Below are 13,399 nucleotides of genomic sequence, written 5' to 3' on the forward strand. Positions count from 1 at the left end.
AGCGGGAGCCGCCATTTTGGGTAGCACTGTCAGTCCGATCTATGAATGAGGTAGCGTTCATCTGTTTGCTAGTCAACTGACATTCATTCTCACTGTGTTCTTCCCCGGTTACCACAATGTCCTCAGTACAATCCTCCAGGGGGGCGCCTCGTTGCCCTAGGCAGGACCAAAACGGGCGGCCACAGCTTTCGCTCCACTCCAGAGCAGGCTTGTAAGGGACATTTCAGCAACAGTTTGCTCTTCAGTGGGGCGCACGCCACGTGTGCTTTCCCCATCAGCCTCCGGTTGCCATTTTGGACTATCCGCACCGCGCGGATCCTCCATTCTTGGGGTCGACATCCTCTCATAACAGTTATCGTACATGGGGCTCCGTTCTGCGGGGCAGCCACCACACTGGTACAATAAAGATTGCCCTGATGCACCACCACATGTGTACCTAATGTAGGCTGGACTCATGTTGCACTACCTCAGGCTAGGCTCACTCTCTGTGTCCGCTGTGACTCCTTCCTCCCAGTCTGTGCTCCCTACGGTAAGTGATCTGGAATGGGCTAGAGTACTCTGGCTCTTCCATGCAGTACTTGGGCGTCTACCTGTCTTGGTTAGCCTAGCGCAGACCCTCTTCAGGATTCCTGACCACGTTAACAGGCTATCCCTTCTGGCATCCTACCAACTAGCACTACCTCAAGGTGACTCGGTCAGCTATAGCCCGGCTCCAAACCCCTCACTCCTTTCCAGCCCCTAGGTCGTCCCTGCGAACTGACAAACACCATCAGCCCCCTGACTACCCCTAGGCACCATCCCAATGCAGCACAAAGTGGCAGCAGACACTTCTCCCTGTTTCCAAGTGACCCAGCTAAAAGCCTGTCCTGTTGACAGGTCTGGCATCTCAGCAGCGCCTCCAATTGTAACGGTGTTTCTGAACTGGCCTGACCCACCCAATCTCATATTGGCCCCTGTGGTCTAACCAGTCCCCATTACAGTGTGATGTCTGGTGGTGCACCTGTTGGCTACAGGACTCCTGAGTCTCCCGCATGATGGTGTGTGGGGATTTGCCAACCCAGACAGGCAGCTGAGGTAGTGTGCTGAGTCCTACCTATATCCAGTGCAGCGCCTCCACCTCATCAGGATCCCTGCGTCTGCATGGGGATGGTCCTGGTGAGGAACTCCTCGGTGGTGCCCCCCTCTGTGCAATAACTCCACACTTGCACACGAGAGTGTTGATAATCAGGAACATCTTTATTGTACGGTGGGCCATGCTGCCCTCCACAATGGGGTGTAATCAGCCCTCCATCGTTCACTGCACTTCCCTTTGAAAGGTAATGTCCTCCTAAATTAGGGATTCCCTATCCCCGCAGGGATATCTTATTCTGTGCCAGGTCCCTGGACACAGTCTCCTTATTCAGCTACTATAACATAACCCTTGAACTGCTCCTTCTTTTACTCCTCCTTCTACAGAACCTAACTTTTGACACAGTGCTGTGCCTTATGTATCCTTTGGGGGCTGGCACAACTCTGACATCACTAACCATGGAGTCAGAACCTGTGACCACTCCCATCCATACATAGGGCACCTCACCAGGGTGTGAGGGCAAACCTCCATGATTACTGCTGGCATGCCCATTACTTACCAGGCCTTACTGTTAGCAGGAGAGATGACTGCAAACATTTTACATCATGGTTACATATCTATCTATCTATCTATCTATCTATCTATCTATCTATCTATCTATCTATATATAATAAAACTGATTCTTGTATGTCTGGTGCTAGATGCGGCGAATCTGATTGGTCCTCAGCCTCTGGCCAATCAGATTGGTGCCTCTATGACGTCACCCAACTGCCACTCTCTTCTCCTCACCCGCAGAGACACACACACACACCACCCCCCTCCCCCTCACCACCCTGCACCGGCTCCCGGATGGAGGGGAAGCGCGGCGCGGCCCTCACCCTCACCGCCCTGCACCGGCTCCCGGACGGAGGGGAAGCGCGGCACGGCCCTCCTGCCCCAGCCGCCAACTCCAGACTCCTCCCCCCTCGCTCCCAATGAGGAACGGAGGGGAAGCCCTCCTGCCCCAGCCTGCCACTCTTGCCCCCCCCGCATGCCACGGAGATATCAGGGCCAGGAGGGGAACCGTCTGCCGCCAGGAACCACCACCCACCCGGTCAAGGTAAGTCTCCCACCCACCCAGTCAGTCACCCAGTCAGTCAGTCACCCACCCACCCACTCAGTCAAAGCACCAGGAACCACCACCCACCCGTCAAGGTAAGTCTCCCACCCACCCAGTCAGTCACCCAGTCAGTCACCCACCCACCCACTCAGTCAAAGTCACCCACTCAGTCAAAGTCACCCACTCAGTCAAAGTCACCCACTCAGTTACCAACCCACCCACTCACTCAGTCAAAGTCACCCACCCAATCACCCACTCACTCACCGACCCAGTCACAATACCACCCACCCAGTCACCCACCCACTCAGTCACCCACCCACTCACCCAACGGAGATGTGAACTGGGGGGGGGGGGGACAGAGCTGTGAACAGGGGGGGTGATGGAGCTGTGAAGGTTGGGGGGCGTATTGCTGTGAACGGGGGAGAAAGAGAGGGGGGAGACAGTGGAAGGGAAAGAGAGAGAGGGGGAGCCAGAACATTACATCCCGGGCAGCGCCGGGTATATCAGCTAGTATATATATATATATATATATATATATATATATAGTCAGGTCTGCAACCCCGCCTTTCCCCATTATCACCCAGCACACAGCACTTCCACTGCAGCAAGGGATTCTGGGGAATGACATGCAAATGAGCACACAGTGCCACTTTTTGCTTCAAAAACCATTTTTAACATGGTTCCCTATAGGCTTATCTTGCTGCATGGTCACAGCTTTGAGCACAGCCAGGGTTAAGGTGCATACCCAGAAAACCCACCCACAGACAGCTATTTTTTTCCCCCCAAAGTTTTATTAACGATTCACTTAATTACAACCAGTAATAAACAGAAAACATCACTATACATTCCTTACATTGCCAGAAAAACCACAAAACACCACAATACCTAAGCATGAATTACTTCCCAAGTCCTACACTAGGCTTTTCGTACTTTCTCCAGAACATATACATCTACCTACTTCTTTTATCCCAGCAACTTCTCTAAGAAAACATTGATATTACACGTATCACAACTTTTCACTAATTTTCTTACTTCCTCTAAAGACACATTTGCTTTTTGAAAACTCTCTCAACGAAGCCGTTTTTGTCGCACCTGACGCTACTGAGATACCTGCCTGCCAATTTAATTTTTCTATCAGCCGTTTTACATACCGCTGCCTCTCCAAACCCTTCAACATTTCTAAATTTCTCCTCACCAGGTTCCCCTCCTTACTTTCTCTTTCTCCCCCTTCACCCCCACTCTTTTCTTCACTCTCATGCCCACTTACTCCACTTACACTTCTCGGTATTTTAGTTCCCTCCACGCTTATCTGACTTTTTTGTGAGAACGAGCTATTACTCTCACTACTCTCTTTCTCCCTCACCTCTCCCCTAGCCTCTTTTATTTTAACCCACTGTACATGCTCCTTTTTTAGTTCTTCATATTGCTCTTTTGTCAGCTGTTTTCTTTGGTACATCATTTTTTCCAATCTTTCTATTATCTGTTCATCACTACTACCCCCATGCTGCTTCCGGAAAATACCCACCCAAACCAGAACATCTCCCACTGCGTTCTCAAAATGTTCCATTTTCTCTTTTAGGGTTACCTTCCCTGATACTTTTCCAACTTTACCCTCTACACCCTTCTCTCTAGGCTCCACTTTACTCTGGCTATCCTTATCTTCCTTTGTTTCTATCCCTTGCAAAGACTCGTTTTCGCTTCCACTAACAAACCCTTTACACTTACTCTTTCCCTCTTTGCCTTTTCCACTCGCACCACCAGGGCCTGCCTTCTCCTTTATTTCTTGCGCTTCCCTATCTAACTTCTTTTTTTCCTCTTTTCCTTTACTCACGGTCTGTTCCTCTTCCCCACTCCCGTCAATACTGGACAAATATAGCGCACAAAACTTTGACTTCATCACCCTATCTTGCCGTAGCTCACTCTTCCCCTCCCCTTCAACTGTACAAACATCATTGTCACTTTGTAAACTACGTTTTTGCGCCCCTTTCTTGGATCCGGTCGTGTCCATTATTTCCACTTCCACCTCCCCCTCTATTGGGCCACTCTCTACCATTTCTTCCCTTCTTAAATCCTCCTCATACTTTGCTGTTATAGCCGGATCAAGCCCTCCTTCTTGGGAACTCTCCATCTCACAAATTCCCAGACCCTCCACTGTCTCTTCCTCTTCTTCTAGCACAATGCCCCCTTTTGCTTCCTGGGCATATATCCTTTTTGTGCACTGCCATACCAAGTGTCCTTCCTCTCCGCATAGATGGCATCTCTTAGGGACTCCACAGTTGGCTGCAGTATGTCCCTCTTCCCCACAATTTCGGCACACAATTCCCGTTTTCGTGCAACCCTCCTTTGTATGTCCATAAGTGTGGCAATGCCTGCAATATAGAGGCTGTCCAGGGTAAAACAAAAATCCTCTGTCTCCTCTGATATTGAACATGGCCGGTGGGTGTGTCACTCCTCCTGCACATGATGAATCCCGTCTGAACCGTACCCAGAAACGTCTCTTCCCGTTGTACATGCCATACGGTTTTTAAGTTCTTCACCTCCTCTGATCATTTCATAATACCGTTTCAAAAAAGTCACAATCTCCTCTTTCCTTGCATATGGATTGTACATGTAAAGTACAAGTGATCTCTCCTCCAGCATAAAACTTGGAATTACCTTTATGCCATGTATGATCGGGTCTCCATACTTCTCCTTGCACTTTTCAAACGTGCACCAAACATCCGCTTCTTGAAAGCAGGTCAGGTCATAAATCCCCTGCGCAGGGAAATCCTGAAGGCAGAAGATCCTCTCAGCGTCCAGACCGATCAATTGCTTCAGCACCTTCTCCACTATCCACTGCAGGTTCACTCGACATCTCTCGGTCTCCTCGATCAGGAACCGAATGGAATTGCGCATTCCAGCTTGCGTCGTCATCTCTGCTCTCCCAAGCTCAGGTGCGGCACCCCAAAAGCAGCAAGGGACTTTAGCCAGTAAAGGCGATGTCCCAGGGCAAAGGTGCCGGCCCCTCACTTCCGCATCTGCCATGAGCAACCGGGCAAGAGGACTGCCTGGGGTGATGAGACACCATTGTTCTCAGAGGCAAAGCGGCTGGGAAAGGCTCTGCTGATGGCTGCTGATGACTCGGAAATGATCGGGTGTTTTTCCCCCTCGCAAGTGTCCCTACCATGCTCCCATGCCAGTAGCAGACGGTCATCTGTGGTGTTTCAGCCGTCACTAAGTGCCCAGACCAATGCGACAGACGAACCGACCCTTCTAAGCGACTCCCACCGATGACAGAGTCCGACCCTGATGATGGCGACCTTGAGACCTGAGATTCGGAGGAGCATCCCGATCGTGGAGGTAACCAGCGGCCTAACCAGGGATTCCATGGAGCCTATTGAGACGTCAGGTCACACAGCAGAGTGCCTTCTCTGTTCCTCTTCCCCTTCCCCTTCGGGGAGAGTGAGTGTGCACCTTTCCCCTGCTCCTAATAGAGGGGCAGGGAAGAGCAAGGACAGCTGCGGGGACCCTTGACCCATAGTGGATGTCCAGGGACCATCTTACAGCTGGATAGACCACCAGAGACTGCATAAGGCAGAGGCCTGCTGTGATTGCACTGTACTGAATAGAATAAAGCCGTTCCTCTTTCATATACCTCCAGCCTGGTGTGTGATCTTACTGGGGAGGAGAGGGATTGTTCTGCCATAGTAGGTTGCTTCCATACATCTGGAGCCTGTGGCAGATGGAGGCACAGCACAGCTAGAGAACCATGTGGGGTATGTACCCAAGAAACCTTTCATGTGTCCCCACAACCATCGGCGGACGACTTAGCCCTCCTTCTTATCAACAGGTAGCATGCACCACATGGTGTAATGGCAGAATCTCCCATTGGGTGGGGGATACACCGTAACAAGTGTTTTTCGCAAAAAACAAAAGATGTTTCAAGAACGTTGTTTGTTTTCATTCAACTCGTACACATTAGCATTTAGGCCCGTACAGGGACCCAGTGAGGATCAGTAATAGAATGTATATTTGCTGAAGGTTGTGATACAGTTTATTGGACCGTGGTAACCACTTTTTATTGTTCCCAGTAGGATGAAAAAATACAATACAATCAAAAGCTGCAACGTCATCCTATGATATAACTTCATTTTTCTAACATTGCCAATGTATGCCGTACTGTACAGTATCTATAGGGATCCTGAAAAAAAAGGAAAAACACCAACGACTAATCATTTTGCAGTTCTGGTTAGAACAGATCAAAATGGAAATGAATCATAATTTCCTATTGAGACAAAAACAACATAAGGGTAGTATATTACAAAATAAATGTTCCTCCATTTTTATTGGTAACACTGATAAACATTGATTTTTTTAATAAAATAAAAACACTGGGAAATACAAAAAAAAAAACACCAGAATCCCTAAGTATATAGATTTTTTTTTCAAGCACACTGAGTCCATTCCCTAAAGAATTTATGATGTAATGTAGATAAAGGCATTTACACAGGGTCACAAGGAAAGCAGACACTGGAATTCAAAGCAGGTTCTCCCACCTCTAAGGAAGGAACATTACCGCTGAGCATCTCCTTCAGCCCTTCCAATGGTGCAGCAAGGCTGACCTAAGTGGTTATATTGTTATTCTGGACACATACTCTTGTCAGGGAGTTTTACACCTTAGTAGTTTGGGAACCATGTGGGTCCCTGGAAGTGGGAACCATGTGGGTCCCTGGAAGTGAGAGACAGTTAGTTTGGCTCTGATGAATCCACTGGAGGATCAGATGTTCAGGATGTTTTGTCATCATCTTTGGTCAGCATATAACGAGATTTGTAATTCCTGATGTATGAGCTATGAATGTTGGATTGACAATAAAATAAAGAATATGAAAAAACAACTACAAATGTTCAATGCTACCCATCCAATGGAAGGGTGGCTACTGAAGAAATGGGCAAAATGCTGCTTGTGTGCCTAACAAAATGGCCGCCTTTCAGCTTCAATCAATATTTCAGTCAGTGTAACTCAGCAGCTACATTGTATCTTGATATTAATAGAGTAACATTGACTATTGTTACAGCTTACAGCTCAAACTGCTGGGAACATTGGAAACAATTGAACACAAACAGGAAAGTGTTACAAAGATTTTGCACTGCTGGGGTGGGTGGGCTAAAACCTGATAGAAATCAAAGGATGCTCAGAATATTAAAACAAATAAAAAATGGCAATAAGAGTTGAACACCCCCCATCAAGCCCTCCCCCCCTCCAAAAAAACAGGTACTATTATTTAATACTTCAGAACTGATTTATTTAAAAAAAACCCATAAGATTTCACATGTTTTGCTGCTTTAAACACATATATTGAACACTAACAGCCACAAGAGGGCTCTTCTAGCACAGTTTTTTCCCATTAATTTTGCACTTTCAGTACACTGTAGTTTTATATTAGTTTTAGTCAATGAAAATTAACAGACCATTTAACTGAAAATAGGATCAGATGATAATTAAAAGTGGCGTTTATCATTATCTTACCAAACTGCATGAGCAGTTCTTCATACTGCAGAAGTTTGCAGTTACAAACAATACATTTTAGATGAGTTTCTTCTTCCTAAACGTTTGATTCGTTTTCATAAAATGCAACGTAACTCCATTGAAAGCAAGTTATAAACAAAGAGCCCACCTTTAATCATTTTAACAGCTACATTTTTATGTTTTTGCTTTCGATCCACATGAGCCCTGCTCAATATTGAATTACATTGAAAAAAATCACACTGTCAGGTGGAGTTTATTTTATTGAACTGGTTTGAGAAGCAATGCTTTGTCACAGGGCACCATGCACAAGTGTTAAAAATGGCAAATGCCAAATCTCCAGCAAATGACTTGGGATTCTGAGAGCGGTTTCACGGCACAATTTACAACAGAGTTCATGCTCTGTGCCAGAAGCTTTTTATTTACTGTGCAGGCAGATGAACCAAAGGGTGGGTGTTTTTTTTCCCAAGTGGTAACTCTCCCCTGATGCAACAATTAAGAACAATTTACAGTGAATGTGTGGCAAGTTTTTTTTTCATTTGCTTGTTAAACGTGGAAAGCTGGAGGGGGGGTGGGGGGTGGGTCCCCTAAACCAAACACTACTATTTTCAGCCTTGGGGACCCCCAGATCCCGGGATACTTACTGGAGAAGTTACAGGGTTTAAATCTCCCTCAGGGGAAACAAAATGATGGCAAAATCTCAGTTGAATAGGAAGCTGCAAACTCATCAGATGTGGCTTCCTATTGGATGGCCAATCCCTTGGATGGGATCCCTTTTAAAATCCAGAAAGAAATACCGGTAGCCGCACCACTATGTATCCCGGGAACTGGGGGGTCCCTGAAGCTGAAAATGTCACGGTTCAGCTCTGGAGGACACCCCAGTTCCAATCCTATATAAAAAAAATTGGAGGTTAGTTAGGATGAATTGCTCCTTTATGATGGGAGTTTAGACTACTTTTTACAGCCAGGTATTTGGTGGTCTACAGAGAAACACCAACTTCTCATGTTGCTTCATTCACAATCAGGATGGTAAATCAAATGTTCCTCAAACCAGGCAAACCTGAAAAACAATGCACAAGTAAAAAAATAAGAATGGGTTCCTTTAATTGTAAGGTAAGTAAATGATCCTTGGCCTTCTGGCTAAATAAAGTGCAGAGATCTGACTTCACTTAGTCGTCTGACCCGCGCTGAGAGGTGGATTCATAGAGCCCAATGTTCTTTCATATCTTTGGCTGTGTTCCACCTGGGGAGCTACTTTGCACCACACTGTGACACTTTGCACAGCGAAGCAGGAACCTTGGCGCACAGAGCATGATGTGGCAGCACAAAAGAAACTATGCACAAGGTCATGTGTCCAACACAGACTTTTCATGTTTCCACATTACTTCACTTTCACTGTGGCACTGCTCCAAGCATTTGGTCAGGCAGACCCCCAAAGTGTCACATATAAAGTGTCTGTGGAGTTAATTTTCGAGTTGGAATTGGAGGTGAATACTACAAGAAAATCTGGACTCTGCACCACAACAACAAGAAAGTTGCAACTGTGAGAACTTGACTTTCTAAATGCTGTGATTATTTGTACTCTTCCTATCCTCCAATAACTGGGAAGTCTCTCCTCCTGCATCTCACTAAGCCCTCCCTATTTCTTTTTCTGTTTAAGGTTTCCTCACTCCTTTGTGAACGTATCTGTTCTCTCCAACTTCCCCACTCCCCACTGCACCATTATTTATACACCTCTCTCCCAACAACTTCTTTACCCCTCAATAAAAAGCACCCACACAAATCCACTATTTACACCTTCTATCTACTCCTTCCTGCTGCTGGGGATCACTCCTTATCCTGAACCCAAGCAAGCAGGCAAAGGAAAGTTGGAGCACTACTGTAGACAGTGAAAAAGAAAAACTGCAAGAGAGTGTGTCCCATAAAATAAAAAAAATGCACCTTGAAAAAGATTTGATGCTGCAAACCGGAAGGAGGAGGGCGGCAGAAAGGAGACAGCAAGGAGGCGCCCAGCATATGTAAGTGACTTCCCATCAGGCCCGATAGGCCAAAGAGTGCGGCAAAAGTATATGGGGCAGACATTTTTGCCACCCCAAAATTTTGCCACCCTAGGCCCCGTCCTAACGGGCCTAATGGGACGTTTTGGCTGTGGTGCTTTTAACGAGCATGGGTTGTCTGTGAGCACTAAGGATGATATTCAGAGCACAGACACTGACACAGCCCAGCCCCTTATTGCGAGTGTGACGGTAGGGGGAAATGTGACTGTTTTTTAAAAATATATATCTATGTATTATGTTGCCTGGTTCCAGCACTTCAGGGAGATGGGGTTAATTTTATTTCCAGCTAGAATGTGGCCAAATGGTGGTGACCTTCCCAAGAAACTTTTTGCATGTAAATGCTTTGTTGCTGCATCTCTCCCCCCCACCAATCAGGGGCTGGGTCACATTACAAACACCTGGGGGAAGGGATATGAGATAAGATCAGCTCTGTTAGCTGTGAGCTCAGAATGTTTTAGTTGGAGCAGATAGGTAAAGCTGGAAATGGAGGCAGCTGGAAACAAGCTGTGAGGCAACTTGGACAAGCTGAGAAAATCTCTTTAGGGAGCTCCCTGCATCTAAGTTCATAGGGTACCCCAGTTTCCCAGTTGTAAGTGTGTGTGTGTTGATATTCCTTTATTCCAATAAATTAATTTGATTAATTCTGTATTTCTGTCTGGCGAATTGATCCGTGGTGTGTTAATCCTGGTCTCCCGTGACAGTTAGCACCTAGAGCAATTATTTGCCAGTTTCCGCCGGCATCCCTAAAAGTTTCCACAGCCGACAAGGGGGGAGAGTTGGGACTATTGTCAAATGCCCGGTGGCTCCCCAGCAGCAGTGGCGGTGGTCTGGCGTTCACTGCAAAGCACCCCACCCTCCTTCCGTTTGGCACCTGAAGTTGGGTCCAACTTCAACCCGAGAAGAGAGGGGTCCTCTTTGTCCCAAGGTAAGATTGTTGGGGGGAGGGGGGAAAGACATGTGTCTATTTGAGAGGGTGAGTGATTGAGGAAGTGAGATTGAGTGAGAGAGGATGGGGCAGAGTGAGTAAGCAAGGGTTGGAGGGAGAGGGGAAGAAGTAAGAGGGGGAAAAGAGAGGAGAAGGTAGAGAGAGGGGGAGTGTAAGAGGGGAAGGGAGAGAGGGGGATGTGAGTTGAAGAGAGAGAGGGGTTGAAAGGGAAAGAGAGAGTGGGGGGAGTGTGAGTTGAAGAGAGAGAGGGGAAAGTGTAAGAGGGGAAGAAAGAGCGAGAGGGGAGTCTAAGAGGGGAAGAGTAAGGGGAGTGTAAGTGGGGAAGAGAAAGAAGACAGAAAACTAAGAGCGGAAGAGAGAGAAGGAGGAGTGTCAGAGGTGTAGAGAGGGGGAGTGCAAAAGAGGAAGACGGGGGGAGTGTAAGAGGGGGATTTTAAGAGGAAGAGAGAGGGGGGGAGTGTAAGAGGGCAAGAGAGGGGGCGTTTAAGAGGGAAGAGACAGAGTGGCAGTGTAATAGAGGAACAGAGAGGGGGGAGTTTGAGGGGAAGAGAGAGGGCGGATAGCAAGAGGAAAAGATCGAGGGAATATGATGAAATAGAGGGGGAGTGTAAGAGGGGAAGAGAGGGAGAAAGAGTAATATAAAAAGGGAACAGAGAGAGGGAGGTGTAAGAGGGGGAAAAGGAGGGACAAGGAGTATAAGAGGGCAGGGAGAGAGGGGGAGCATAAGAGAGAAAGAGCAAGAGGGGGAATGCAAGAGGAGAAGATAGGGGGGAGTGTAATAGGGGAAGAGAGAGAGGGGAAGTGTAAGAGGAAATGGAGAGGGGGAGTATAAGAGGGTAAGAGAGAGAGGGGGAGTGTAAAATGGGAAGCGAGGTGGGGTGTGTAAGAGGGGAAAAGAGAGAGAGGGGGGTTATAAAAGGGGAACAGAGAGAGGGGGAGTGTAAGAGAGAAAGAGAGAAGGGGGAGTGTAAGAAAGAAAGAGAGAAGGGGGAGTAAGGGGGTAACAGAGTGGGGGAGTGCGAGAGGTGAAGAGAGAGAGAGGGGGAGAATAAGAGAGGAGAGAGAGAGATAGAGAGGGGAGTGAGAGAGGGGGGATTGTAAGAGGGGAAGAAAGAGGGGGAGTTTAAAAAGGGAAAGAGAGAGGGGGGTGTTTGATGGAAAGAGAGAGGGGGTGTGTAAGAGGAGAAGAGAGATGTGGAGTGTAAGAGGGGAAGCAAGAGATGGGGGAGTATAAGAGGGGAGAAGAGAGGGGTGAGTGTAAAAGGGGACGAGAGGGAGAGGGGGAGTGTAAGAGAGGAAGAGAGAGAGGGGAGTGTAATAGGGGAAGAGAGAGAGTGGGAATGTAAGATGAGAAGAGAGAGAGGGAGTAGTGTAAGAGGGGAATAGAGTGATGGGGAGTGCACGAGGTGGAGAGAGAGAAGGGGGGTATAAGAAGGGAATAAATAGGTGTAAGAGTGGAAAAGAGAGAGGGGGGGGAGTGTGTAATAGAGGAAGAGAGAGGGGGAGTGTAAGAGGGGAAGAGACAGGGGGGAGTGTAGGGGGACTAGAGAGAGGTGAGTATAAAAGTTGAAGAGAGGGAGTATGTCATGGGAGACGGGGTTTGGCCCGGTATTAAAGGGGTTACACCCCATTTGGCCACCCCCTGCTCTCACTTGGGAAGCAAGGGGTTACCTGGACTGCGGTCCAGTAATGTGTTTTTACCCTGCTTCCACAACCAAATGTATTTTCCCCTGTAAATGTGTATTGTTCCCATTCCCGTGTTTGCACCAATACATACACTGGGATTGATGCGGGAGGGAAAGGGTTAATGTGAATTCAGTGTTTATAGCCCTTTGGCCCATTTTCCCACCTTTTCAGGCTCCAGTTTGCAGCCTCCCATAGGTCACCATTGCAGCTCAATTCATTCCAATGGCGGATCTGGCGGTTTTGGCCCGTTTCGATCGAGGATCAGACGGTGGCACCCGAGAGGAGGAGCGGCGGTTTCCCATTGTAAGTCAATGGAGCCATTGACTTCAATGGGGATTCCTCGACGCCGACCTCCAGGAACGGGTTGGCAGCCATCCAAACCGCAAAACCGCAGAAGCGGATAGAATGTCTGAAAAAGAGTTTTTATTACTATTAGTTCAAGGTCAACGACAATTGGCGTGGGAATCCTAGGTTCTAGGGCACCCAGAAATAAAATTATTTTTGCCGCTAGCCCCTAGGAACCCCCACACACAACCCCCACCGTGTCCGAGAATGAGGGACCCCCGTAAAGGGTCACGCTCACCAACGAGGGTCATCCCATTGAGTCCCATGGCGGCGCCGGCCCATGCATTCCCTATGGTGGCGCCGGCCATTGATTCCAATGGGGGAAAGCCGCGTGGCGTTAAAAAGGCTAAGTCCAAAACTGTGAAAATGGGTAAGTCCATATCTCCGGTTCTGCGAGGACCAGAGGGTTGGGATTTGGGTCGCATGTAGTCACTGTTCCAGCATGACTGCATGGCCATTTCCAGCCCTCTCCGAACAACCAGACGGAGTATGGGCAAATGTAAAGAATGGTGGTTTTCCTATAGACTTCAATGGCGGAGTTGCTCCATTGAAAGTCTATAGCGGCGGAGCCCATAGACTTCAATGGCGGAGTGGCCCCATTGAAAGACTATAGCGGCGAAGCCCATTGATTTCATTGGGAAAGAGTGAAAAGCAGAGATTTATTCTTAAAGCGGAGAATCCTGCATTAAAGTAA

Source organism: Ascaphus truei, chromosome 5 (genome assembly GCF_040206685.1).
Source record: "Ascaphus truei isolate aAscTru1 chromosome 5, aAscTru1.hap1, whole genome shotgun sequence".
Taxonomy (NCBI): domain Eukaryota; kingdom Metazoa; phylum Chordata; class Amphibia; order Anura; family Ascaphidae; genus Ascaphus; species Ascaphus truei.